Here is a 26,878-nt window from a genome sequence, read left to right as displayed (position 1 = left end):
GTCCTCTCTCTTCCTCCCGCCCTTTCTCTTTCCCTTCTCTTGCCTTTCCTCATTTGCTTACCTCCCTCTCACTTCCTCCCCACTCCCTTCAATCTCTTAAATATGGTTTTTTAGCAGGCTATATAGTTTGCTTACTGGAGGCATAATCGACCCATTCCACAACTAGTTTGGATACTTTAGAAATGCAGCTATGCCGGTTCTCTACAACACATTAGAATAACACCAGTTTCAATACCACTACAATTTCATCACAGGAATTCACCAAAATTGTGTAATCTGGCTGAATAACAAAATCAAAGTACCCAAAATACCTATATATCGCAAACATTGGCCCTAGCTCAGATATTCTACTTTCAAAGAATTTTTTCCAATTATTATTCATAGAATTATTTGCTTTAAGGTTATGCTTGAGATTATAGATTAAATTGAAAGTGTAACATTGTAAAAAAAAGAAAAATAAGAAATAAAGGAGGAGGGAGAGAAAGAGTAGTATAGGAAGTATCATTACAGTCAATATTTATATATGAAATACATGAAATGTTTGCCTTTATGTAAGTTTTTTTTTTTTTTTAGGAAGTTAAGCAAAACTTTTCCTCTCCTTTCTTACTCCTGCACCTTAAGTGATTTAAATATCAAACTCTTTAATTTCTTTAATTCACAAAATTCTTCACTAACCTCACAATATTTCCAAATATTTCTGATTGTTGTTATTTGGTCACCTCATACAGCCATCTTGAAACTGTCCTTGTAATGAGTAACAATGATTTCCTTATGCCGGCACCTGTGGCTCTTACGTGCCATTCTCTTCATGTTTTCCTAGGAATCTGAAGCTGCTGTCCTGTAGAATTCTTGTCCTGTGTGGAGCATTAACACTGCTCCTTCAGGGTTCTTCTGCTTTCCTGTCTTCCCTCTTTTTCTCAAATAGTTTTCTTCCAAGCAATTGTGACATTTGGGAAGTGAACCAGCAGATAGGCACTTGCTTTCTTACCTTTTCTTTCTTTGCCTCTTTTTATTTTAAAATTTTTAAAAGAAAACACATTTCTAATTTTTAAAATATTTTAAACTTATATTTGAAAGTTAGATTTTATAGAAAGAGAAAGAAAAACATAGAAAAAGTCTTATACCTGCTTGTTCATTCCCCAACTGGACTCAACAGCCAGAACTGAACTGAACCAAAGCCAGGAGCCAGGAGCTTCTTCCCCATCTCCCACATGGGTACAGGGGCCCAAGGTCCTAGGCCATTTGCTGTGTCCCAGGCCATAAACACAAAGCTAAATCAAAAATGGAACACCCAGGATTCAAACTGGTGCACATATGGGATGCCAGCTGTAGTGGGCAGAAGATTAGCCCACTACATCACCATGCTGGCCCTAAGAAAACACATGTCTGATTGCTTCTATAGCCTTGATTAAACATCTTTGGGAGCATTCCATTTGTTTGAAGGTTATAAAGCTAATAACTAGAATGTAGGATATTTATTGATGCTAGCTAATCAAATACTGTACTTCCATTATGCCACTAACTCCTATAGGTATATTTTATAATTATATGTACAAATATATTATTAATACACACACATTCAATCAAACCTTAAAGTCAATGAAGCCAAGGAACTGAAATGCAGGTCTTCAATAATTATCTACTGAATGAATGGAGACTTCATTTATCATCACCACTGAAAGTATTACTTTTCCTTATAAAATCACACAATAATACTTCCTTTCCTTTCGTATGTTCTACATTATATCATAATCATGATGCCTGTGTTAAATTTGGGAGATAACTACGAAAAAATTCTAGAACAATAACTTCTATCCAGGATTAATCTTTTACCAAATCTTCACGGCTGGGCAAGATATTCATCCCCTATAACCTTTCTTATTTACCTCTCTTAAATCCCAGTCCCCCCAATTTGCTAATGAAAAGTGAATTAGTAGATGAGTGTCCCTCTTTCAGAATGCTCAAAGGAATTCTTGCAACTAATTTTTTAATTAATTCACTCAGTGAAACAAAATTGGGTCTCAAGAATACAAAGGTGGGGCCTGGCATGGTGGTGCATCATGCTAATCCTCCACCATGTGGCACCACATCTTTCTTTGTAAATTCTCCTTCAACTAAAAATGAATAAATCTAAGAAAAATTTCAAAATGAACTGAACGTAAATATTGATTTCAATTGACTTGTGAATTCGTTGAGAAGATATAATACATGCCTAACTGACTTAATTCCAAGAAGAGAGACATAAGTTGCATAAGAAATGTTCGCGTAAACTGTGATGACTACTGTAGGTAAGGATACATTCATTTCAGCTGTGTGGATTCCCAAGGGATTTGTGTATATATTGATTTAATATGGTTTCTCAAAAGGAGTAAAATTCAGGTGTTCAATGCCAAGAGAAATCATGTACTTTTATTCCAAGAATAGCATTCACAAAAATGTAGACTACTGGAAATTCATAGTAAAGTGTACAAGGAGCATTAGGTGGAAAATTTTTAATTATAATTATTAATTTTTTCATGACTGTTACTTGCGTCTTCAAACATGCAAACATATGGTGTTCTAGTTCCAATATTGAAAAAGAAGAAAGCAATCTTACATAATTCACTTGGTTGGTATGTTATTATCTTGGTAAAACCACTCCTCTTATGACAATACCACTTTCCAAATACTTGTCACTGACCATTTTTTTTTCTTTATTTTCAGCAACCTCACTTTTTTTTTTTTTTTTTTTTTTACAAAATAAGGCCAGTTTTGGAAGTCTCAAACTGTACTGAGACACAAGAAGATTGACTTTGCATAAATATTAAAATCTTAGACACAAATTCTTAATTGTGAGCACTGTAGACATCTGAGGTAATTGGAATCTCTCTAAGTCAAATTTTAGCCCAGATCTTGTTTTTAAAATAGTCTGAGTAAACTTGACTTTAAAGTTAAACACCTCTGGGTTGATGTTTTGTTTTGTTTTCCCTGTTTGGTGAGTTGTTATTTTGCTTGATTTGAGTTTAAGCTTTTTCCCCTCTGGATGTGAGCTATAAATCCGGCCATGGTAGTTTGCATTCCAATGATGCCCTATCTTGGCTGTGTAACTGTTATCTCATATAAATACCACAGCTGTGTCACTTCACAATGAGCACCACATCTGCAAGACAGCTGTTGCTGTTAATTGGCAGGAATAAAACAAAAGATTATTAACAAAACTACCCATAGGTGATGTGCTACACAACAAATTCACTTAATCTCTGCTACACTCTAAAACTAGAAAAGGCGGGGGATTCTGCCAGAAATATTTTGATTACCACCAAGAATTTTACAACTGAAACCACCCAAAATCAAGCTGCCTTTTAGCCAGTCCCTAAGAGAATCCCATCCATAAAAACCTTGGAAGCAACCTGAAATCTCTCCCAGAGTTTCCTGATGATGGGCCAAGGAGAATTCTGTCATAAACAAATGAAGCTTCTTAAAATCCACTTTTCCCACCTCACCTTTTATAGCATATACATTACAGCAGCTACCCCAGTATCTACTAGTTTGCAACTCAAAGTGTAGCCAATGGACTGGCAATTCTGAATCATATGGAGAATCTTAGAAACCCTTTCAGGCCCCACTTCATAGCTGCTAAGTCAGAACTCACATATTAATGAGATCTGTAAGTAATGCATATGAATTTAATTTTAAAGCTCCACTTTTTTCTACTGAGCCTCATGCATTATTGTGTTGTATATAAAAATCACCTGCAACACCAATAAAAAAAAAACATTCTGGACTACCCCAAGGGTTTCCAAGTGAGTCAGATACTTGTATAACACCTTGATATTGTAACAAAATTATCTAAGGAAAATACTTACATCTTAATCCACAGAACCCAAAATCTCTGTAACTCATTTTACATTCAATCTCCTTTCTCTGTTGTTTTTGTTTTCCTTTTATTTAAAACTCATCTATTTATTTGAAAACTAGAGAGAGAGAAAGAGACAGATAGGTATCTTCTACCCAGTGACTCAAGAGCCGTAAACTGAGCCCAGGTATTCTACAGGGGCCAAAGGCGCCCAAGTCCTTGGGACACATTCCACTGCTTCCCAGGTGCATTAATAGGCTGGATCAGAGGCAGAGCATCTAAGATTCAAACCAGGTCTCTGATATTAGGTGCTGGTGTTTTAAGTGGCAACTGCACCACAATACCAGTCCCATTTTCCTCTGCATATTTTTTAAGGATTTATATATTTTGTTGGAAAGGTAGATTTACAGAGAGAAGGAGAGACAGAAAGATTTTCCCTCTGCTGGTTCACTCCCCAAATGGCTGCAATGGCTGGAGCTGAGCCAATCCAACGGCAGGAACCAGGAGCCAGGAGATTTTCTGGGTCTCCCACGTGGGTGCAGGGTCCCAAGGATTTAGGCCAGTTTCCACTGCTGACCTAGGCCTTAAGCAGGGAGCTGGAAAAAAATATTGGAACAGCAGTGATACGAATTGGCACCTATTGGGATCCTGGAGCTTGGAGGTGGAGGATTAACCAATTGAGCCAACATACCATGCCTTCTTTACACTTTTTAATGTAACTCAATCTATTGTTAGAACTCTGCACTACATGTTTATTGTCTTACAACTGTTGCTAATCTTCCAAAACAACTCCTAACCCTAAAATTCTTCTTGCTGCCCCTCTATTGCTTAAAACTTATCAAAAGTACACAATCCAACGAAAAACTTGTGATTAATCACTCAGAGGGAGAAAAGTAGAATAATTGTTTTTTTCCTTGTCTCCATCTCATGATGGTTACTGAATCATTGTAAAGGTAAAAAGTCAACTAGGGCCCGGCAGTGTGGCCTAGCGGCTAAAGTCCTCGCCTTGAAAGCCCCGGGATCCCATATGGGCGCCAGTTCTAATCCCGGCAGCTCCACTTCCCATCCAGCTCCCTGCTTGTGGCCTGGGAAAGCAGTTGAGGACGGCCCAATGCATTGGGACCCTGTACCCACATGGAAGACCTGGAAGACGTTCCAGGTTCCCGGCATCGGATCGGCGCGCACCGGCCCGTTGCGGCTCACTTGGGGAGTGAATCATCGGACGGAAGATCTTCCTCTCTGTCTCTCCTCCTCTCTGTATATCTGGCTGTAATAAAATGAATAAATCTTTAAAAAAAAAAGTCAACTCCAAGTTAAGCAAGCATATGAGATACAATCAAAGGAAAACAGGAATGTTGAAAAAATTATAAACAAATATCCATGACAATGAAAAACATGAAGACATAAGAAGGCAATGTGATTTCAGAGCAGAGTAAAGGGATATAAACAAAATCTTTGTCCAATCTTCCTAAGTATTGTACTGTACCTAAAGTATTAGTATACATTAAAGTTTAATTTGAACTTTGTATATGAAAAGCAAATGATAAGTATATTACCTGCTTCTTAAGCTATTGATGAAATCAAATCCTAAATGTAATATTAATTGCATTAAGATTTGCTGAATTAGGTTGGTGCTATGGAGACAAAGAAATGAATAACAAATGGTCTTACCTTCAAGTGGTTGACATTATAATAGTAAATACTAATACACAAACAACAAGGTACAGAGTTGATTTAATTGATGTTTGTAGGGAGTTATTCCAATATCCTTCCCTGGATCCGGTGCCATTCCTTCTTCCTCACAGCTCATGAAGCGCAGGCCTAGCTATCCGCCAATCGGATGTAACCTGGCATTCCACCTGAATCCCACCTCCCAATCTTCCAGCCCCCTCCCCAACTCCGCCCACTCGCCAATCATCCCTAGGCATTCACCTGCAGGCGCCAATCCCCTGGGGGCCTGGCCTCAATCCCTCCCAATCCCCACCCCCTACACCTGGAAGACAAAAGGCCCCCCCAGGTGCAGCTCGCTCTCTTATCCTGCTCTTATCCTGCTCTTATCCCTCTCCTACCCTTCTCTCTCTCCCCCTCTTTCTTGCTGTTCCTGCCCCATTGGAATAAACCTCCTAAGATACCTTGTTGCGTCTGGTGTGTTTCAGCTCACGGTAAAGAACCAGGTTGTGGGAATTAGCTGTGCGTAATAATATCATAATATCGTATGAACTAGAACTCTACCATTTTTTTTAAATAACTAACAATGTTCCAATAGGAAAATGCCAACACAACCCTAAAATAAAATGACCTATTTTTTTTTAAATGGAGGCAGTAATGTGGGTGTTTGGCACAATGGTTAATATGCCACTGAGGGTGCCCACATTCTGCCCTTTGAACTAGTCCCCTCTGTCAGCAGGAAGCAGCCAGAGCAGTCACTGTCCCATTTCCCCTAACAGAAGTTAGGGTTACTTCTTCTGGGGGGCGGAATGTGAGAGGAGTTAGATTGGGTAGTAGGCAGTTAGGGTACTCTGGGTTCCCAAGTCATTTTTTCTTCCCAAATATAAAAGGGAATTTCTCCACCATGTCTTGTATTCACCAGAGCACTTCTCTCCCCAGACAAGTGCATATCTTAACTTATCAGGAATGCTTCCCAGGAGACAAGGGTGACATTAACATATCTATTCCCCACCTGAAGCTTCCACCCAATTCTGTCTCCAGCCATTGCCAAGGGGGAGGGCTTCAGACTGGCTTCTTTATCATTAAAAAGGGACCAAGAAAAAAAGGGACCAAGGAAGTTGGCCAGTGACACCTTTCTGGCCTTTTGTCCCAAGGCCAGGTACCATGGAAACCAGGAATTTTCTTTGTTTATGGAGAAACATGTTGAGGGCAGTCTTTAAAAGATACTTTCCCCACCATTAATACGGGTTTTTCTCTCTTGCCTTTCCCCCTGCCACTATGGCAGAGGATCTCGAGGCCCCCTCCCATCACTAGGATGGGAGTCTACTTTCTCAACTTTTTCTAATAAATCTTGCTTTAAAACTAAAAAAAAAAAAAAAAAAAAAAAAAAAAAAGATTAAGTACCTGAGCCCGAGCACTAGTTCCACCTCCTGCTTCCAACTGATATCACCTTGGGAGGCAGTAGGTGACAGCTCAAGTATTTGGGTAACTGATATGTGAGACTAGGATTGAATTCCAAGTTGTCCATTATAGCTTGGCTCAGCTTCAACTGTGGCAGGCATTTGGGGGAAATTTCCCTTTGTCTGTTTCTCTGTCTCTCTTTCAAGATGATTTTAAAAAATTTTTAAAATAAAAGGGGGAGGGAGTACCTGTCACTACTTTGCTAGACATCTTCCAGGTATTATGCTAATATTCTCTGTATCAATGTGATATAAGGATAAACTCTGTAGTCAAATAGTGGTAAGTAATTGTAATAAAAACATATATAATTAGTCCAATAAAAATTTCTAGTCTAGTCATTTAAAAATATTTCCTTATAAATAGAAAGCATTGCTATTTGATGAAGAACATTTAAGATAAATTCAGAATGGGGCTTGAAGATATTTTCTCATTCCACAGCACCTGTTGTACTCAGAGGTGTTGGAATCATTGAATATTCAGCATTCAGACAGATTTCATTCCAAAGTAAGAAAATGTTAAGCCTCCCATTAGAATGTAAACCCTGTAAAAGCAAAGGAAAATTTGTTTTGCTCACTGACACATATGCTACCTGGTACATTATTGGAGCTATATACCATTTTTTGTGTAAATGAATGAAAAAAAATAAGTAAGGTCTGTAAGAGGCTAATGATTGGCTAGTTACACTACACAAATATTTTGTTGTATATATAAGCAGTATATTTAAGTCACTAAATGGCATTCTAAGTTCAACATACAGAGCACCTTTTAGAAACTATGAATATCTTCAAATAATAATTTGTACTGATCACATTGAACCCTAATCCAGCAATTTTTCAAATAGCAGTGTTATTCAAAGGTAATGCATCCAGAAAATATTTATCTACTTGAGTTTTAATTATTTCCATACATATATCTTCCTGCATTTTTCCAGAAGTATTTGTATATATGGAGTTAAATAATATTTCAAATTAATTTCTGACTTTTCATCCAAACACATTTCAATAAGTATTTCTAATTATATGCAATATGTAATATATAAAATATTGCATGTATGTATGTGAAATATATATGTATACAATATATATCTATGTATATATAAACATTTTACCAATGTAAAAATATATTACAAGTTTTAAAATATATAAACATGATATATTATAAATATACATTTCTATAATGTATATAAATATATAGTTATCGACATCATTTCAGAGTCATCTCATCAATACAACAAAGGTATGGGGCGAGTTAGTGATAGCAGCTTTTCTCTCTAACTCCAATACTCTACAAACCCTAGAGCTCCCTCTACTTATAAAGAGCCTTATGCTGAAGGACTATACACTTGAAATAGTATGAGGACAATAGCTGGGAGTGGGGGAGGAAGAAAAGGGAAGTAGAGGGGAGAATCCCCTAAACACACAACATCATGTCATGGAAAATAGTAACAAACATGCAATAAAAAAGGAATAGATACAATTTAAGGATCATAATAATCAAACTGGGGGGGGAAGGTTTTGCAGAAACGATTGGTTAAGAAAGCACTTGAATAATTCTCATTTTCTTTTTACATCTCAATTTAACATAGCTATTACAGTTTTCATAATAAGAAATGAAAAAATGGCTTTCTATAAATGAAAAGGCCATTATAAATGCTGGTAGGGATCACTGATTAAAACAGCAAAGATGAAAATACATGAGAATGATACTGTTGTAGGGTTTTTGAACCCCGAATACTGCAGCAACCTCAAATTCTTGTCTCGCAGGAAAGAAGAATTTTCATGCGGACGCAGTTTAGTTTTAAAGTAAGATTTATTAGAAATAGTTGAGAAAGTAGACTCCCATCCTAGTGATGGGAGGGGGTTCTGAGATCTTCTGCCATAGTGGCAGGGGGAAAGGCAAGAGAGAAAAACCCATATTAATGGTGGAGAAAGCATCTTTCAAAGGTTCCCCTCAAAGATGTTTCTCCATAAACAAAGGAAATTCCTGGTTTCCATGGTACCTGGCCTTGGGACAAAAGGCCAGAAAGGTGTCACTGGCCAACTTCCTTGGTCCCTTTCTAATGATAAAGAGGCCAGTCTGAAGTCCACCCCCTTGGCAATGGCTGGAGACAGAATTGGGTGGAGGCTTCAGGTGGGGAATAGATATGTTAATGTCACCCTTGTCTCCTGGGGGAAACACTCCTGATAAGATATGTATTTGTCTTGGGAGAGACGTGTTCTGGTGAATCCAAGACATGGTGGGGAAAATACCCCTTTATATTTGGGAAGAAAAATGACTTGGGAACCCAGAAAACCCTAACTGCCTACCACCCAGTCTAACTCCTCTCACAATACCACATTGATAATTAGTTCACAGATGTTCTCATTCATCCACTATTAATGAGAACTTTTTCTGTAGGACACAGTTAAGAAGATACCTTATTTTAAATGCTTTCTCCCTGTTTGACTATTCCCGTAAGGGCGAAGGTATATGTGTAAAGAAATAGTCATAAAAGGTAGTTATTATTTCCTTTTTTCAGAAACAACCATAACCTAGAAATCTTGTCACAGGAGACAAGAACCAATGAAAACTACTTCTAAAATCTTCCATAAGAACACAGAATATAATGACAACAACAAATCTTTAGAGAAAAGACATAGGCCCAATCCTCAGTAGCAGTCTTGGATTGGAGGTGACAAGGATGAAAAATGGAAGATCACCTACAAAAATGGTCATGAACAACTCATTCCATTTCTCCTCAGTTGATTTCCCCCATATATTCAATCTGGGCTAGTCATGAGACTTATCTAAACAACAAGGAAACAAAAATGCATTGGGGGCTTAAAGAGGAGTGACAGCTTCCATTTTACCCTCCCAAAGCCTGGACTACCATGTAAGAAGTCAGGTGCCTGCCAGCAAGAGATACCTGGAGGGGCCCGGCGGCGTGGCCTAGCGGCTAAAGTCCTCGCCTTGAAAGCCCCGGGATCCCATATGGGCGCCGGTTCTAATCCCGGCAGCTCCACTTCCCATCCAGCTCCCTGCTTGTGGCCTGGGAAAGCAGTTGAGGACGGCCCAATGCATTGGGACACTGCACCCGTGTGGGAGACCTGGAGGAGGTTCCAGGTTCCCGGCTTCGGATTGGCGCGCACCGGCCCGTTGCGGCTCACTTGGGGAGTGAAACATCGGATGGAAGATCTTCCTGTCTGTCTCTCCTCCTCTGTGTATATCTGGCTGTAATAAAATAAATAAATCTTTAAAAAAAAAAAAAAAAAGAGATACCTGGAGCACAGGGATGTGAGGACAAAAAGACCCTCGGATTGCAGACTTTCCATTATAGGCAGAGGGGACTGGGGATCCCCAGCCTCATCAGAGCTGCTTTCAACCACCTCATGTGCAGTCAAGGAGCTTCCACACAAACCCTCCTCAAACAGCATAACCACGAGCAATAAATAAAATAAATATCCAATTCCTAAAACAAAGAATAAAAAGCTAAAGCAGTAAAAAAAAAAAAAAAAAAAAAACAACTAATTCAGAGAGTATTTACATTCTTGACTGAGTGAAGCATATTCACCAACTACATCCCAATCCTCAGGCCACTGGCTAAGAACAGAGGACAGAACAGAATTCCTGCCTTCGAAGAGGTTATCATCTCATGGTAGTGATGTTCACATAAGCAAAGCACTGAAAGGGAATAAGACAGAAGCTGTGAGAGAGGCACACACGTTAGGTTGATTGGACCCAAGAAGAAACTTCGAATCTAGAACACCTGGAGTCGATCTGGGGCAAGATCCCTGAAGAATCAGAGAAGGTGACATTTCAGCTGCTCTTTGAAAGCTGAGTAGGATTTTCCAAGCTACAAGGTATAACTAGAAGGAAGAACATTCCAGAGAAGAAGATTCACTTGTGCAGGAAGTGCAAGCCCTTTCTCCGAGCCCCTAATTATGTGTATAGGATCTGTGAGTGCCACCTGCTGAAAGTATTGCCTTTTTTCCCCCAAGGTTGGACAGGAGAAGCTGTATTCTTGGTAGTTAAAATATGTGGTTTGCCCACATTCTCTGCCTTCGACTTTGGAGCCTATAAAGTGGCAGAGAGAAAGAAATGTGACAAATAGACAGTTAAAGCCAAAAACATGTATGTTCTCTCTCATCTTGCTACGGACAAATGCTAAATAAAGAAGGTTGTTTATCTCTATTCAAAAGCAGTTTTTCAGGTCTCTTAATTGGAGATGCAGAGCATTTTGGCTGTTTATTTTAAAAAGAAAACCTGGAATTTTTTTCTACTGACATTTGTGATTTTAAAGGTCAGACAGTAAAACAACTCTTATTAAAGTAGATAAAACCACTTTATAGCTCCTATGCGGTAATAAATGAGCTGCCGGATGGAGACTACTAGAACCAGGTAAAACTAGTTGGTTTCCTAGGCTATCAGAATGTTTATAGATATTTGTTTCTGCTTTGTATCAGTTCTCTGTGTATTCACAGTTGTGAAATTTCAGTTTTTTATTACATCTGCAATCCAGAAGAGACTACTGAAAAACTTGGACAGCAAACTGAAAATTTCAGAAATGAATACTTTTTCTCTCTTCTTCACAGTTATACCATGCTTGTTTCCTTGGAACTGAGACATAAGGATAAAGCGCTTTTGGAAAGTGTCTCAGCCTCCTAAAGGGCACAGTTTGAGGTCTTATACTGACAGCTTTACATGCATAACTTCACATCATCCTCCAAATCCCTTCTGGAACATTAACATTCCCATTTTACAGATAAAGAAACTGAAGCTAGGACACATGACTATATAAAAACATCTGTAGCATATGGAATTAGGAAACTAACTTATTTTGGTGCAAAATATTTTTAAATTCACACATAAGAAGGGTTTCTAAAAATTCATGGAAAATATACATTATGGAAAGAAATGTATAGCCTTAAATTTTTTTGGCAGCAGAATATTTATCTTCCGTTTCTATTTTTTCACACACTTTTTGAGTTACCACTAGGTTCCCCAGGGCTGCTAAAAGTCACTTCTGTCTTGTTTTCAATTCTATGCTTTGACACTATGTGCTATAGTTTCTAAGGTCCTGTGAGTTTAATTTTACTTTCAGAATTCTGTTTAAATCTCTGCACTCAAAAAAAACAAATATTTTTAATGAAGTCAGGAACATTGGCATGAGAGAATATATAATGTTTAATACATGTTCTGAGATCTCTTCAGTATGTCATGAACATGATCAAAAATATATGATAAAAGGCAGATAGAAACAGCATCACTTTAGGACCTTACAGAATTGCGTTTGAATCCAAGTTTGGATATTTGCAATCCTGTGACCTTGAACAATTTATTCAGGTTCTCAGAGCCACAGTTTTCTAAATTAAAAAACAAAATATTATTACTTGCTCCATCTCTCAGGTTATAAAGCATGCTAACTTGCATGATTTAAGTAAAGGCATCCAGCACAACGCTGCCTCATTATTGGTATCCAGAAAAGGTAGCTTCTTTCCTTTGTGCAGACACTGGGTAAAGCATAAAATTATAAAATGTTGTCAAATGGTTTAAAAGGTGAGAACAGAAACAAAATATCAAGAACTCTTTTCTTTAGTCAAAAAATATATTTCAGCAATGACTGAAGGACACTTGCTCTCAATTATGCTGAATTATGGCTGACATCACACAAAAGGCAATGAGAGAACTTGTTCACCGACACAGACAGGATTGGTTGAGGTGGAAAGACTAAGGGGAGGATCCAAGTCTTGTTCTAATTCTAGACACTGCAAAAAACAAAGTAGAGCATGTTAAAGTGACACATTCCTCCTCTCCGCCACAGTGGGAATCATCTGTGTCACTGTTACCATTGAGCAGTCCAGAATAGCTACACAGTTGTTCAGATAATCCATTGTGCACTGGATGCATTGTTACCATCCAGAACTACAGCACAGTTGCTGGTGTAATCCATTAGTCAATGAATCACCCAGCAAGACAACCCATTAGTCAATGAATATTCACACCATGCTTATTCTGCGTCAGGCACTGTGCTAGCCACTGAGAATACCTGCTGAAAAAAAAAAAAAGTCAAATAGACCTTTGAAAATATGTGTCTCTGTTCTTTGAGTGAGAGAATGTTGAGTCATGAAAACATGGGTAACCAATGACACCCCTAAAGTTTGACATTTCCCTGCAATTTCATGAAAAGCAACTGGAGAGGGGAAAACACACCCTTTAAGAAAGAGCAGAATTTGAGCATTTATGTAATAAATGTGAGCTTTGTGTGCATTCTCTGATTTAATTCTCATAAGGCTATCAGGTCGATGCTGCTATAGATGCGTTGAGCAAGGATCAATGACTTTGAGAGCCTCAGGATCTTGATCCCTGGCACCGAGATGGATCTCAGAAACAGCAGCGTGCAGAGCCTGAACTGGTGGAGGACCCCAGCCTGGTCACGTCGCGCTGATGAGATGCTTCTGCTTTGATTGCATCACTTCCAGAAAAGAATCATTTATTTTCGTACTCAAAATAAAACAGCTACCAATTCTTACTTTAAGGATTGGTTATTGATAGGATAATGTAACAGAATCTGTGTTCTTTCTCACAATTTAATTTACATGGGTCTTTTGGCAAGGTCAGCATGCCTTTTTAATGTGCGTATTACTCGTTGCTACTCTGTGCAAAGCCATTTGTATATTATGGTAGTTATCCTTAGAATACTTAAAATTGCTCTCTGGTGTTTATATAATAAAGTAAAAGATAATCAGATGATCTTTTTTTTCTACAATGAACCACTTCCTGTTCATTATACTTATGTTTATTTATGGCATAAAAAACATTTTCTCTGTAGAAGGTCACCTGTGGGTTGGTATAGAGCATTTGTTCCCTCCTGTTTAAACCACTTTACCAGTTTTTGACATTTATGACTGTTGATGAATTATGGCCCCGTCTCAATTATCTATGAGTAAAATAATAGCCTGTGGTTCTTTTTATCAGACAATGGGTTATTTCTAGCTCAAACAAGTATCATAGAAGTTTTCAGTTCTGACACATTCAGACCCTTGTAACAAATATCCAAACCCATGCCATTTATATTCACCCATCAGAGAGGAAGATCAAATGTTTAAAGCCAGAAGTCATCTGACACCAGAGGCCCAGAGACTTAAAAGTCTGGACTCACATATCAAAGTTGTGGTTGTTCTTGTTTTGGAACCAGAGCTTTCCTAAGCATCAGAACTACTGCCCAAGATTCCCTTCACATTATCAGACACAAAACTTGCTAGCTGCACTATGAGGGAAACAGGTACTTCTTTCATTATACTGCAGGGAGAAGTCATATATTTCCTTCTGCTTATTAATGTGACATCACCGCAGGAATCTCCTACCCCAATGTAAAAGAGCTTATTGTCCATTATAGAGTATTTAGCTGTGTTTGGGGGCCCTGCATGCATTTCCTTTCTGTTTGATATCATTATTCTGCTTGGTTCACATATAAAATTCTCCTTCATGCAACATGCTTCAAGGGGAAACTGACTTGTCCCTTGTTTATAGAGTTGGGCTGTGAATGCCATCAGCCAAGCAAAAGAACTTATTACTGTGCCTTTACTAATTGAGTTCAACATAACAGTGATGCAGTACAAACCAGTAACAAAAAGATATCTAATGGAAGCTCTTGCCCTTCCATTGATGCATTCTTCTAGTTGAATGTGAAAAAGATAGTGCTGGACAGCAGAAGCATGGACAGCCATCACATCTTGAGCCACAATTCAGCTGCTAGATCCAGTCTTATCTACTTAATATTTTTGTCTCAGTCACATAAATTAAAAAAATATTACCTTGCTAGTTTGAGTCCTGCTTTTTGTTATTGGTAACCAAAATATTCCTAATAAACACATTCATTACCTTTATTAAAAGTGCATTGTAATCATGTCCTTATACTGCATTATGGAATGCCTTCATTCACTTTCCTCAAATATTTCACCCTTCCATAATTATAAACTTTTTCATCCTCTACTCTGAGTTTTTAAAATGAATTCAATGGATTATACCAAAAACTTATTAAGGAAGTTAAAAATTTTCTGCATACTAAAAACACTCTCTTGCTTTTTATTCTCATTTTCTGATTACAGGCTAATGATATTCATATTTCAATCCTCTCTATAAACAATACCTTGCCAGCACTCAAATATTATCAGCTGCTAGGCAAGAGTAGGAATAAAATATGTCTTATGGTAGCACATATAGATCTTCTGATTTTTGTTCTTCTGTTCTATACTCCTTTTTGTTTGCTCTCATAAATATTACTCTTGTGGGGGACAGTGCTGTTTTATGTAGGTAAAAATACTGCCCTCCTCTCTCCCTCTCTCTCTCTTCCCTCTCTCACCTTCAAGTAAATAAATCTTTTTAAAAAAATCAGAATACATCACACATAAAATTCTGCCATTTATAAATTCATAATCTACAGCTAAGGTGTCTCCTCTTGTTTTTTATTTATGTTTCTCTTATTTTCAAGACCAAATCCACAAGTAACGTAAAGACCAGCCTGAGAAATAGACATAATATCAGTTCCACCCAGACCTCAAAGGTTGTATAGATGGCACTACATCTATTTTTGCTATCGGAACTATTATTGGAGATGACTGGAACTCATGAGAGAGTTTGGTAGGACAGCAGGATACAAAATTAAAGAACAAGAATCCATGGTCCCAGGATACACAGATAACTCCATGGCTGAGAAAAAAAAAAATATAAGTACAGCTCCTTTTAAAACAATGGAAAAGAATCTTAAATACCTCAGAATAAACCTAACCAAAGATGTGAAAGATCTCTACAGTGAAAATTACAAAACATTTCAAAAAGAAATAGAAGAAGACATTAAAAGTTGGCAAAATTTACCATACTCCTGGATTGCCAGGATCAACACCATCAAAATGTCCATATCACCAAAAGTAATATACAAATTCAACGCAATCCCATTCAAATTCCCCAAAAATATTCTTCTCAGAAATAGAAAAGATGGAACAAAATTTCATCTGGAAACATAAGAGACCATGAACAGCCAAAGCTGTTTCTGGGCATCTAGTAAATAAATAATTCAAAAATATTTGCATTGGATCTGATCATAACCAGACTTGCTTATCTAAACAATAAAAATAACAATTACTTACATAGCATTCAAATTGTTTTAGGTATTATAAGTAATCTGGAGACGATTTAAGGAAGAACGTGTATTGATTATACGAAAATATCACGCTATTTTCTTTTTTTTTTTTTTTTTTTTTTTTTTAAAGATTTATTTTATTTTTATTACAAAGTCAGATATACTGAGAGGAGGAGAGATAGAGAGGAAATGGAGCTGCCAGGATTAGAACCAGCGGCCATATGGGATCAAGGCAAGTACCTTAGCCACTAGGCCACGCTGCCGAGCCCATCATGCTATTTTCTATAAGAGTTGAACTTGTGAGAAGTTTGATATCCACTAGGGACCTGGAGCCAATACCTGCAGTTGTTAAGGGATAGTTGTAGTTATTCAAGTGTTCAGACACTGTTTAGGGAGAAAAATTCTCTCTTGGTTGCCATACTCAATGGGAAAACAAAATCACCTCATTCACACTTCATGATCTGAGAAAGCTTTCCCTGCTAGCCAGCCACTCTCCCCTAGAAGAAATCAAGGGCCTGATCATGTGTCGAAAGTACTAAAATTCTTCCACAGTAAAGAAAAGCTAAAAGAATTTGCCTCTTTCAAACCTGCCCTACAAATGATACTTCAAGATGTTCTCTTGACAGAGAAGAGGAATAGCACCTACCAAAACCAAAGGCAAACGGGAAGAACATCTCAGTAAAATGACAACAGAACACTAAAACAATGAACAACCCATTCCTAAAATGACAGGACCAAAGTACCACCCATGTATATTAAACTCTAAATGTAAATGGCTTAAGTTCAATCAAATGTCATAGATTAGTAGACTAGATTAAAAAACAAAACCCATCTGTTTATTGTCTGGAGGAGACACACTTCAACAAAGATCAGCGGAAACTATATCACATGGGTTTTGTTGCTTTCTGTTGGTTTCATCTCTTCAAAACACTTTCTTCTGATTAAATCATTCAATGACTCGTAGATCATGCAGTGGCATAATTTTCTTTAAGAAGGTTCTTGGTTTTCATTTCTTCAGCTACACATTAGTCATTTATTTAACTTCTTGGTGTTGTTAATTTCTTTTTTCTCCCTGATGTTGATTTTGTTTTGGGGCTCTTCATTTAAGGGGATGTACAGTAGCTGTGTAATGGAGACTGTCATATCTAGTAACATGTCATTTAACTTCAGGGCATTGTAATTTTCTATTTTTCTTTCTATTGTTGATTTTGTATCATGACTTTTCATTTAAGGGGATGTACAGTAATTGTGTAATGGAGACTGTCATATCTAGTAACATGTCATTTAACCTCAGGGCATTGTAATTTTCTATTTTTCTTTCTATTGTTGATTTTGTATCATGACTTTTCATTTAAGGGCATGGACAGTAGCTGTCAAATGGAGACTAACATCCAGATGTGAGGGTGTAGTGTGGTGTGCATTTCTGCTTCCAGACAAGGATGGACTTACAATGAAACTGTTTACTATATCTTGACAATAGGATTCTGGACTCTCTGCCATTGCCCATGCCCGCAATGATGGACATATGACTGAGTATGAAGAACTATATGTTAGTAATGATATAGAGGAAGTAGGTGGTGGGGGAGGGAATTGGGGAGGGAATAAAGGAATATGGAACTGTATCATAAAATGATAGCAATAATAATAAAATGTAAAAAATGCAATTAAAAAATAATAAAATACACTTTACAAAGAGTATATCTAAGCCCAAGAAGTGCAACCAGCATGTCACGTCATATCCAGCCTGCCAAGCTCAAGGCTGCATTCACAATGCCTACCAAAGTACCTGGCATAGAAAACTCAACTAATTAATATTGGAAAGAGCAAGCGGTAGCCAAGAGGAAGGAATGAAAAAAGTGAGTTGGTTCATTACTTGACATATTAGCTATTTGTTACTATATTCCAAATTACCAACAAAACTTGGTCACTTAAAAAAACATATTTATTATTTAATAGTTTCTATGAGAGAGAAATTTTGATGTAGCCTCTAGCTCACAGTTCATTATGAGAATGAAAAGCATCAATCAAGGCCAAGGTCATCTTGCAGTTCAGCAGTGGCAGGATCCACATCCAAACTCACTCAGAAACTGCAGACAGCATTCAACTCCTTGCAGGTTGTTTGACTAAAGGACCTCAGCAACTTGCAGGCTATTGGCCAAAGGCTGCATCCTCTCACCTCCTTGCCACATGAACTTCTCCACAGTGTAACTCACATCACTATAGTTGGCTTCATCACAGGGAATGAAGTGGCCAGATAAAAATCACAGGCTTTTATAAACTTTTCTCAAAAAGTGATAGACCATCATTTTTGCCACGTTCTATTTGATAAAAGCAAATCAGTAGATCCAGCCAATACTTCAGGGAAGGAATTTAACAAAAGCATGATTACTAGGACATGGAAATAATTGATTCTGGGACCATCTAAGAAGCAATTTCATGCACTTAAGAATGCAATAAGGAGACGTAGATGAGAGCCTTGTTCTACAATTCCAGACTTTTGTACCCTTCTCTATAATGGGGAGAATGACTCTCAATGTGGTTATAATAATAAAGCCATTTGACAAATGTGCAAGTGGTCTCCAAAAATTTCATGAAAAACACATATTAAGAAAAAACTATTTGTGGATTTTGAAAAAATATTGTATAAACTTGAACTTATTTTTCATTTCCATTTTCATGAAATTGCTGAAGTACCTTCATATGTTATAACAATTACCTTATACTCCAATGCCACCTGACTTACAGGAATCATTTGTAATTGGTTTTAACAAGCCTGACTTGTATTCTCAGACAAGCTTTTTCTAATGCATCCAAGAAATGGAAATAGTCAGATGCTGGCAAATCAAATAAATCTGGACAGAATACACACATTCCAGTAGGAGGCAAGTGTTCCATTCTCCATATTTCTCCTAATCCACAAGACATGCTGTGTGGTCTGTAAGAGAAAAACATGTAAATGTAGGCAGAAGTCCTGAATAAGCCAAGGAAAGTATTTGTGGGTGGCTTAACATGGGTGAGTCTCTTTCCATGAAGGGTGGGTGGATATGCCACAATCTTGACCAGCAAATGCACTCGAATAGACCCATCTAGAGCTCTGTAATCTATTTCCCAAATTTCAAGTAGGCAAAAAGCATATTATTATACACTCTTTTGTCTTAAAACTTCCTCAAATCATTGCCTTTTTTGCTTCTGTCTAGAACCTGTTGGGTATGTGGATGGAGCCAAAACAAGCAGTTGCATGGAAGTCTTAAAATTTTTCTGTTGTGCCTCTTTAATTATTAAGCTTATTCAGAGGGAATAAGTTAGAGAGAAAAGAATTAGAGATAGCTACTGTGTGTCCCTGAGGCTATGAAAATCCCTTGGCTGTTATAGAGGTGCTTGAAGTATTCTGAAAGCTTTATCATAATCCAACCTTCCTCCCAAATTCTGAGTTACTTTTATTCAGGAACATTTAGATATCAGTCTATAATCCAATGTCACCACAAAGAGAGAAAATCTGATCTGATTTTTTAAAATCCAAACTAAACCCCAATCAGGTCATTCATGCGGAACATAGAAACCTTGAGATGCAAGAAATCAACAACCAATATACTGTATACCAATTAATCTCTCACAATCTCCATGAAAATATTTTCTATTTCTGAAAGTTAATTTATTTGAATAGTTGATGCCATATTGCCCAAGAGACTGTATCATGGCATGGACTCCCAAGGAGAAAGCGTCATCATTTACTAATTGCCTTATTTCTGAAGGATCTGAGTTAGCTACTACACAACAACATGAGTTATGAGTTGACCATCCTTTTATACACTTTGCACTCAGAGGAGAAATCTCACTGATAAATCACTAGGTGACGGGCCCACCATTAACTTAATGACTCGTGGTAAAGTTCCCACCCAGTGAAAAACATTTGTAAACAGCTGGGCACTAGTAGTACCACCAGCTCCTAAGAGGAAAAGATTCCATTTCAAGCTCTGACTTGAACAGAGTAGAATCAAGTTAATTGGGGAAAAAAATCCCTCAGGAGCTCTACCCTTAAACCTAGATGTTGGAAATTTCTTTTCAATGAAGTATGCATACACTGTCTCATTCTGTATTTTTCTTATACAGAAGACCCAAGATACATAAGAAATTACAAAAATAATAAATGACTGCTTGATTTCTAGTCAGTAATATACCTTTAAATATTGAGTCCACAAATAATACTTTACAGGCGAACCCACCAACTATTCTCTCTCTTTCTTTCTCCTGTTCTATAAATTCTTTTATCTGCCCAATGGATTCAAAGATTTGAACATCTACATGCACACAAACCAAGATATGAAAACTCACTCATTACATGATGGCTGAAGCACTCTGTAATTGCTTAATAATTACTACCAGATAAAAATTCTATTTTAAGGAGCTGCTGTCTGGTGCAGCACTTAAGACACCACTTAGCACACCCACCTCCCATATCAGATGCCTGGATTCCAGGCTCAGATTTGCCTTCTATTTCAGCTTCCTATTAATGCATTGCCTATGGGGCATAACCTGGGAGACCCAGGCTAGGTCTGGATTCTTTTTTAAAAACGTCTTATTTGGAAGTCAGAGTTACAGAGAAAGGGAGGATATCTTCCATCTTCCCAATAGCTGCGATAACCATTTCTGGGCTGGTCCTAAGTTAGGACACAAAAGCTTCTGGGTCTTCCACATGTGCGCAGGAACCCAGGGCTTGGGCCATCCTCCGTGGCTTTCCCAGGCCATCAGCAGAGAGCTGAATCAGAAATAGAGAATCCAGGACTAGAACCAGCACTCATAGAAGATGCCAGCACAACAGGCACTCTGCCACTGTGATGCCCTGGATCAGGATTTTTCAACCTGACACAGCCCCAACTGCCATGGTAATTTAGGAAATGAACCAGTGTAAGGAAATATCTTTCTCTTTCTTTCTTCTTCTCCTTTCTCTTTGCCCCCTTGCTGTTCAAATAAAAATAAAATGAAATAAAAACAAATGAATTTATTTTCTCTTGGCATGGGATGTTAAGTAGGATTTAGTGACAATTTCCAAACCTCAATTTATTCCTCATAAATGGAAACAGTAACACTAACCTCTGAGACCTGTGGGGGAAAGTTAAGGTCAACTCTTGTCTCTACATACAATAACTACAACACATGGCATGTTGGAGAACTCAAAGACACTGTTGTTAAGAGTGGCTGAATAGAATCCTGGTTCTGCCACTGACTAGCTCTGTAAACTATAACAAATTTATTTTCCTCTCCGGCTTCAGCATTCTTGTCCATATTTGGAGCTAACTACTCCTATCCAGTTATATTTGAAACAGAGTTCAAGCAAGTAGGAAGCTAACCATGTAGAATGTACCAGGTAGGATTACTGTATGCAGGGTGTTCAATGAAAGAGGTCCCCTCTTCATAGCTAGTAAGATGATTCCATTTGGCACATGATTCACATTAAAATTCTGAAATTAAAAAGGCAGCACATCAGCATATTTCAAATTATTTCACTCTCTTCTGCATTTGTGGCATTCAGCGGTTCAGGAAAACTGACAAAGTGAGAATCATGAACTTAATTTGGGCCAAAGATATAGACACTTCTGAATCTGAAAACAATATTCCTGGGCAATTAAAAGCAGATAGTAAAGACTTTCATGACAGAAGTCATGCCTGCTTATCACCATTAAGTGCTAGAAATAATCTTTCAGTGTTTCTATTTGTTTGATTTTCCCAGAAATAATTAGCATGTGCTACACATTTTATGACAATTCTATGAGTGGCTTCATTGTTTGAATTATTCTCAAAAAAAAAGTGACAATGGAGGAGGAGGAGGAAGATGTCTCGGTTGGGATTATTTTGAAACAATTCCTTTCAGCTACAAATGGCAAATCATACAAGCCATGACACAGCTCTAGGGGCCCCAACACTCTCTGATCTTCTTAAGATATTTAAATCTTAGAGAACACCCCAGGGTCTGTCTGCATTGCCAAGGGAATGAAACAAAAACAAGTAATCTGTTTGGAGTAGTCACTCTACTCAACAACAGGAGGACAAGTCTGCGAAATTTGGTATAGTGTTTTATCATTCATGTCTCAGGGTTATTATTCAAAGCTCTTAAATTGTACAAATGAGTGCCAAAATGGTGCTCTCCAGAATTTCTGAATGTTCATTCAGAGTGTTTTGAGGCCTACTTGAGGCTCCCAAATGTGTACTAGCATATCTTAAAGCTTGATTTCCTCACATGAAAGATGAGAATAATGATCTTGTTATAACAAAGAGAATGCTCTTTATAATTAATAAGGCTCAATAAAATTACACAATATTGTTATTCTCATCATTTATCCACACAGAGATAAAAAGTCACTGGAGTTATTTTTACAACTCCCATAAGTACAGAACCTTGAATGCCAGGTTTAAGGGTTAGATGGCATTGAATCAGTAATGGACGAATTGTGTTTTGTATGGCTTATTTCAACAGTATTTTTGACGGTGTTTTCAAGATGACTGCAGTGGTAGGCAGAAACATTAAAAGGTAGCAATAAGAGAAATATGAAGGTTCAGACATCAGGAAAGAAGTTTTTAAAGGAATACCTTTATTTTTGGTCTCCTGAAAAGCCAATCCCTAATGTAGCTTGTGACTGCGATTTCAAATTGCATGCCAAATTCACATGCAACTTCACTGAGCCACTTCATTAGTATCCCTGCATGCCATACTGCTCAGCTCATTAATCAGTGAAGTAACCTCAGTCTCATTGTCAAACAGTAGCCAAATGGCTAACAGAAGGGGCAGAGTAACTGTGACAGGGGTGGGCGGCTAGCCGGAGGTACAGCACAGTAACTGCTGAGAAGTTACAGCCAAGCCATCCAACCCAGTTTGCAGCTAGCAGAAAGCAGCAGGGTCTTTGAAGTGAATGAAGCCTGCGGAACGCAAAGGAAACAGGCAGCAACACATGGCGGGAGGCACAACCAGGGATGGCAGAGGGTCACTGGAGGGCTGGGTGCCCAGCAGGAAGGACACAGAACACAGGGTGTGTTTCAGCCTTCTCAGCAACACTTATCCACATGGATGGACACACCATCTGGGACAGCATTTTTATTGGTGTTTTGTTCTTTTTATTATTTTTAATGTAAGAAATAGAAACCCATCTACAGAATATACAGAGATATATCAATATCTACATATCACAAATTTTTGCTGTAGCAAAACACTGATTCATTGCCTCCAGTGAAGTCTGCAATGAGTTTTCTTGAATTTATAGCTGATTCCCGTGGCAAAGAAACACTGGCTTTCATAACTTGGTGGAATATTTTCAGATCACAACACACCTTCTTGTTGTAAGAAGCACTTTGTTACATGCATCAGGGAGACGGCGTTGTTTCTACCTTCTGTACTCAACAGATGCTGAACTTTTTAATACAAAGGAAATGGAAAAGTATAGCATCATTAAATACAGAATTCGTTTCCTGGTTCTTATGTTTCCTCCTCCTCCCACCTTGGGAAGTGTCTTTCAGAGGAAAAAAACGTTGGTTTCTCTTGGGAGAAAACTTACTAGCTATCAGGTTGGGAATAAAAAAAAAGGTAAATACACACAAAACTCTAAATGGCTGCAGCAGCCATTAAGCCAACCTTTGGCCAAGAGACACGTAAACATTTCCTTTACACACAGATTGTTGTGACCTTGCCAAATCTGCAAAGGTTATTGGTAGTATTAAAACGCTCAGTGTGGCCTTTATTATGTGATAGCAACTTTGGACACACATTACATATGTATGTCATTGCATATGTTTTCTGTTTGCAGATTTCTTCATAAGTAGAAAAATGCCAGAAAATATTCTCAAAGGCCTCTTTCTAAAAAGAAATGCCTCTCTTTAAAAATAAAATAAATGGGGAAATAAATCTTTCCAGAAGACTCCAATCATATTGTCTTAATTCTTTCAAACTACTATAACAAAATACTATCAACTACATGTTTTAGGTGCAACAGAACTGTACTTCTCACCATTGTGGAGAATGAAAAATCTAAGACAGAAAAACTGGAAACAATCATGTCTTGGGAAAGTACATTTCCACATAGACAGAACTTCATGGTGCTCTCACATGTGAGAAGGTGAGATGAACCTATTGGGTCTCTTTCATCAGGGTACTAATCCCAAACACAAGGGCTCTGCTACTATGAGTGAAGCCTGTCGTCTCCACCAAGGACCCTTCCTGTTGCCATCACATCAAAGATTTAGAATGTCAACATGAACTTTAAGTGGAAGTTACATAGATAGTCAAACCGTGGTACATATTTATTCAAATGCCTTCCTTGTGGGTCTTAATGGACTCAGAAACATGACTTACGCATTGATATTTGATAGATCCTAAAAGTTGCTCATAGGTGTTGATTTTTTTGAAGTATTTATCTACTTATTTATTTATTTATTTATTTACTTATTTGAAAAGCAGGTAACGGAGACAGAAAGACACAAAGAGAGGAAAGACAGAATCTAAACCCCAATAAACTGTTCTTTGAAGGAAATCTTAGAAATACTCTAATCCAAGTCTCAGGAAGGATTGTGATCATCAAAGCTATTATGATTAACAGTAGTGACAATTGCATGCTAGCAACTCTGTGAAGTAGAAAACATATTTATTGATAGCTATGTTTCTCTTGGGGCATTCATTTATTAACCTTTCCACTATGTATTCATTGAATTACTGTTGTTTGACAGGCATTGCTCTAAATGCCAGGGGTACAAATATGAAAAGATACCATCACTTCCTTGAGTTACTCATCATTTAGAAACTAAAATATCAAAGTAACTTATGAAACTATGTACCCAAAAGGGAGGAATGTAAGGAGTTATTCCAATATCCTTACCTGGACCCGGCACCATTCCTTCTTCCTCACAGCTCATGAAGTTCGCGCTGGTCCAGCTGTCCACCAATCAGATGTAACCTGGCATTCCACCTGAATCCCACCCCAATCTTCCAGCCCCCTCCTCAACCCCGCCCACTCACCAATCATCCCTAGGCATTCACATGCAGGCACCAATCCCCTGGGGGCCTGGCCTCAATCCCACCCAATCCCTGCCCCCTACACTTGGCAGACAAAAGCCCCCCCCCCCCAGGTGCGGCTCACCCTCTGGTCTCTTATCCCTCCCTCTCTGGTCTCTTTGATCTCTCTCTCTCTGGTCTCTCTATCTCTCTCTCTGGTCTCTCTGGTCTCTCCTCCTCTCTCTCTCTTCTCTCTCTCTCTTCTCTCTTGCCCTTCTTTCCTGATCTTCACCACCTCTACCCTGTTCCTGCCCCGTTGGAATAAACCTCCTAAGATTAAAAAAAAAAAAAAAAATGAAACTATGTACCACAAACCAATACTATTAAGCATGTATATCCAAAGTGCTCCACTTAGAAGGATGGGAATAACTGATTGGTTATAATTTCTGGGAAGTCTTCAACCAAGCAGGGGACAGTTCTGCATTTTAAGAACTTGAATTATGAGAGGATGGAGAATATACAGTTTGTTTTAAGATTTATATATTTATTTACTTACTTATTTGAAAGATGATACAAAGAGATAGAGACAGAATAAGAGAGAGAGATTCCCTGTGCTGATTTACCTCCCTAATGTCCAAATTTCCCACATGAGTGGTAGGTTACACCTAATACAGTGGTTTTGTTTAATCTATCGTGCCATAATGCAGGACGTGCTTTAAATTTATGTATATATTTGAGAAGTAGAGAAAGATCCAGAGACAGAGCTCCTATCTGCTGGTTCACTTCTCAAAAGTGTGCAAGGACCCAATGACTCGGGCCATCAGTCTTCTTCCCAGTGTCTGCATGGGCAGAAAGCTGAACCAGGATCTAGGGGCAGGCGCTGCATCCAGTTACTCCAGTAAACAAATCAGACATCTCAACCAATATCTTCTAGAAAGCCAAATGTCTGCCCTAAAACATCCATTTTTCATTCCACAAATATTCAGTGCTAACTGCATTCTAGGTGTTGTTCTGAACAGTACGAATCCTACGGTGAACAAATGAAAAACCCTTGACTTAAGGAAGTTTTTATTGTAGTGGGAGGGGACTGGTTTTTAAAGCAAAATTGAGGCTAACTTGGTCAAATAAAAGGTGTTTCGGAGTATTATGAAGCTTATGCTTCTAAAGAAGCTTCAGTACCCATCGACATGTATGAGAGCCAAATGGGATGTGGGACAGACTGGCAAACCAGGGTAGGGGGTGGGCCTGGTGGGGGTTATTGTGGATCGCTCTGACTAGGCTGCAGATCCCACTGGTATATGTGAGGGCCAAGTAGGTGCTGGGCAGAACCAGGCTGGACTGCAACATCCATTGGTTCCAGTGGAAGTCGGGGCTGAAAACAGAACCAACCCAGCGATTGCAATCACCAGCTGATTGGGGCGATGGACTGTGCCGGGCCCTGTGCTTGCTAGTAAATACAAGAATCTGGTCTGGGAACACCTCAGACAAAGTTTCTTTAGAGATCTCCCCAATCAAAATGCTGGACTCAAAACCCTAACCAAGAGAAGACAGAAGACAGGACAAGTCAATCAACCACCTCAGCTATATGTTGGCAGTGAAATACTGGGCAAACGGAGACTCTATGATGGACTCTGTCAATCAGTGGATTCTTCAACGACCTCATCGTGCTTGGGGTGGCAAGATTGGCAGCGATTCATAACTGTTGAACTATCAAAACCACTTGAGCAAGTATCTCAGACCATGCCCCACATCCTGGACAAGGGGAGGGTGGGAAACTGGGTGGGGCTTCTCCCTCAATATCCTTCTTTACCTCAGATACCTG

Source organism: Ochotona princeps, chromosome 15, assembly GCF_030435755.1.
Source record: "Ochotona princeps isolate mOchPri1 chromosome 15, mOchPri1.hap1, whole genome shotgun sequence".
In the NCBI taxonomy this organism is placed as follows: domain Eukaryota; kingdom Metazoa; phylum Chordata; class Mammalia; order Lagomorpha; family Ochotonidae; genus Ochotona; species Ochotona princeps.
Note: the sequence above shows the minus strand (reverse complement) of the source record.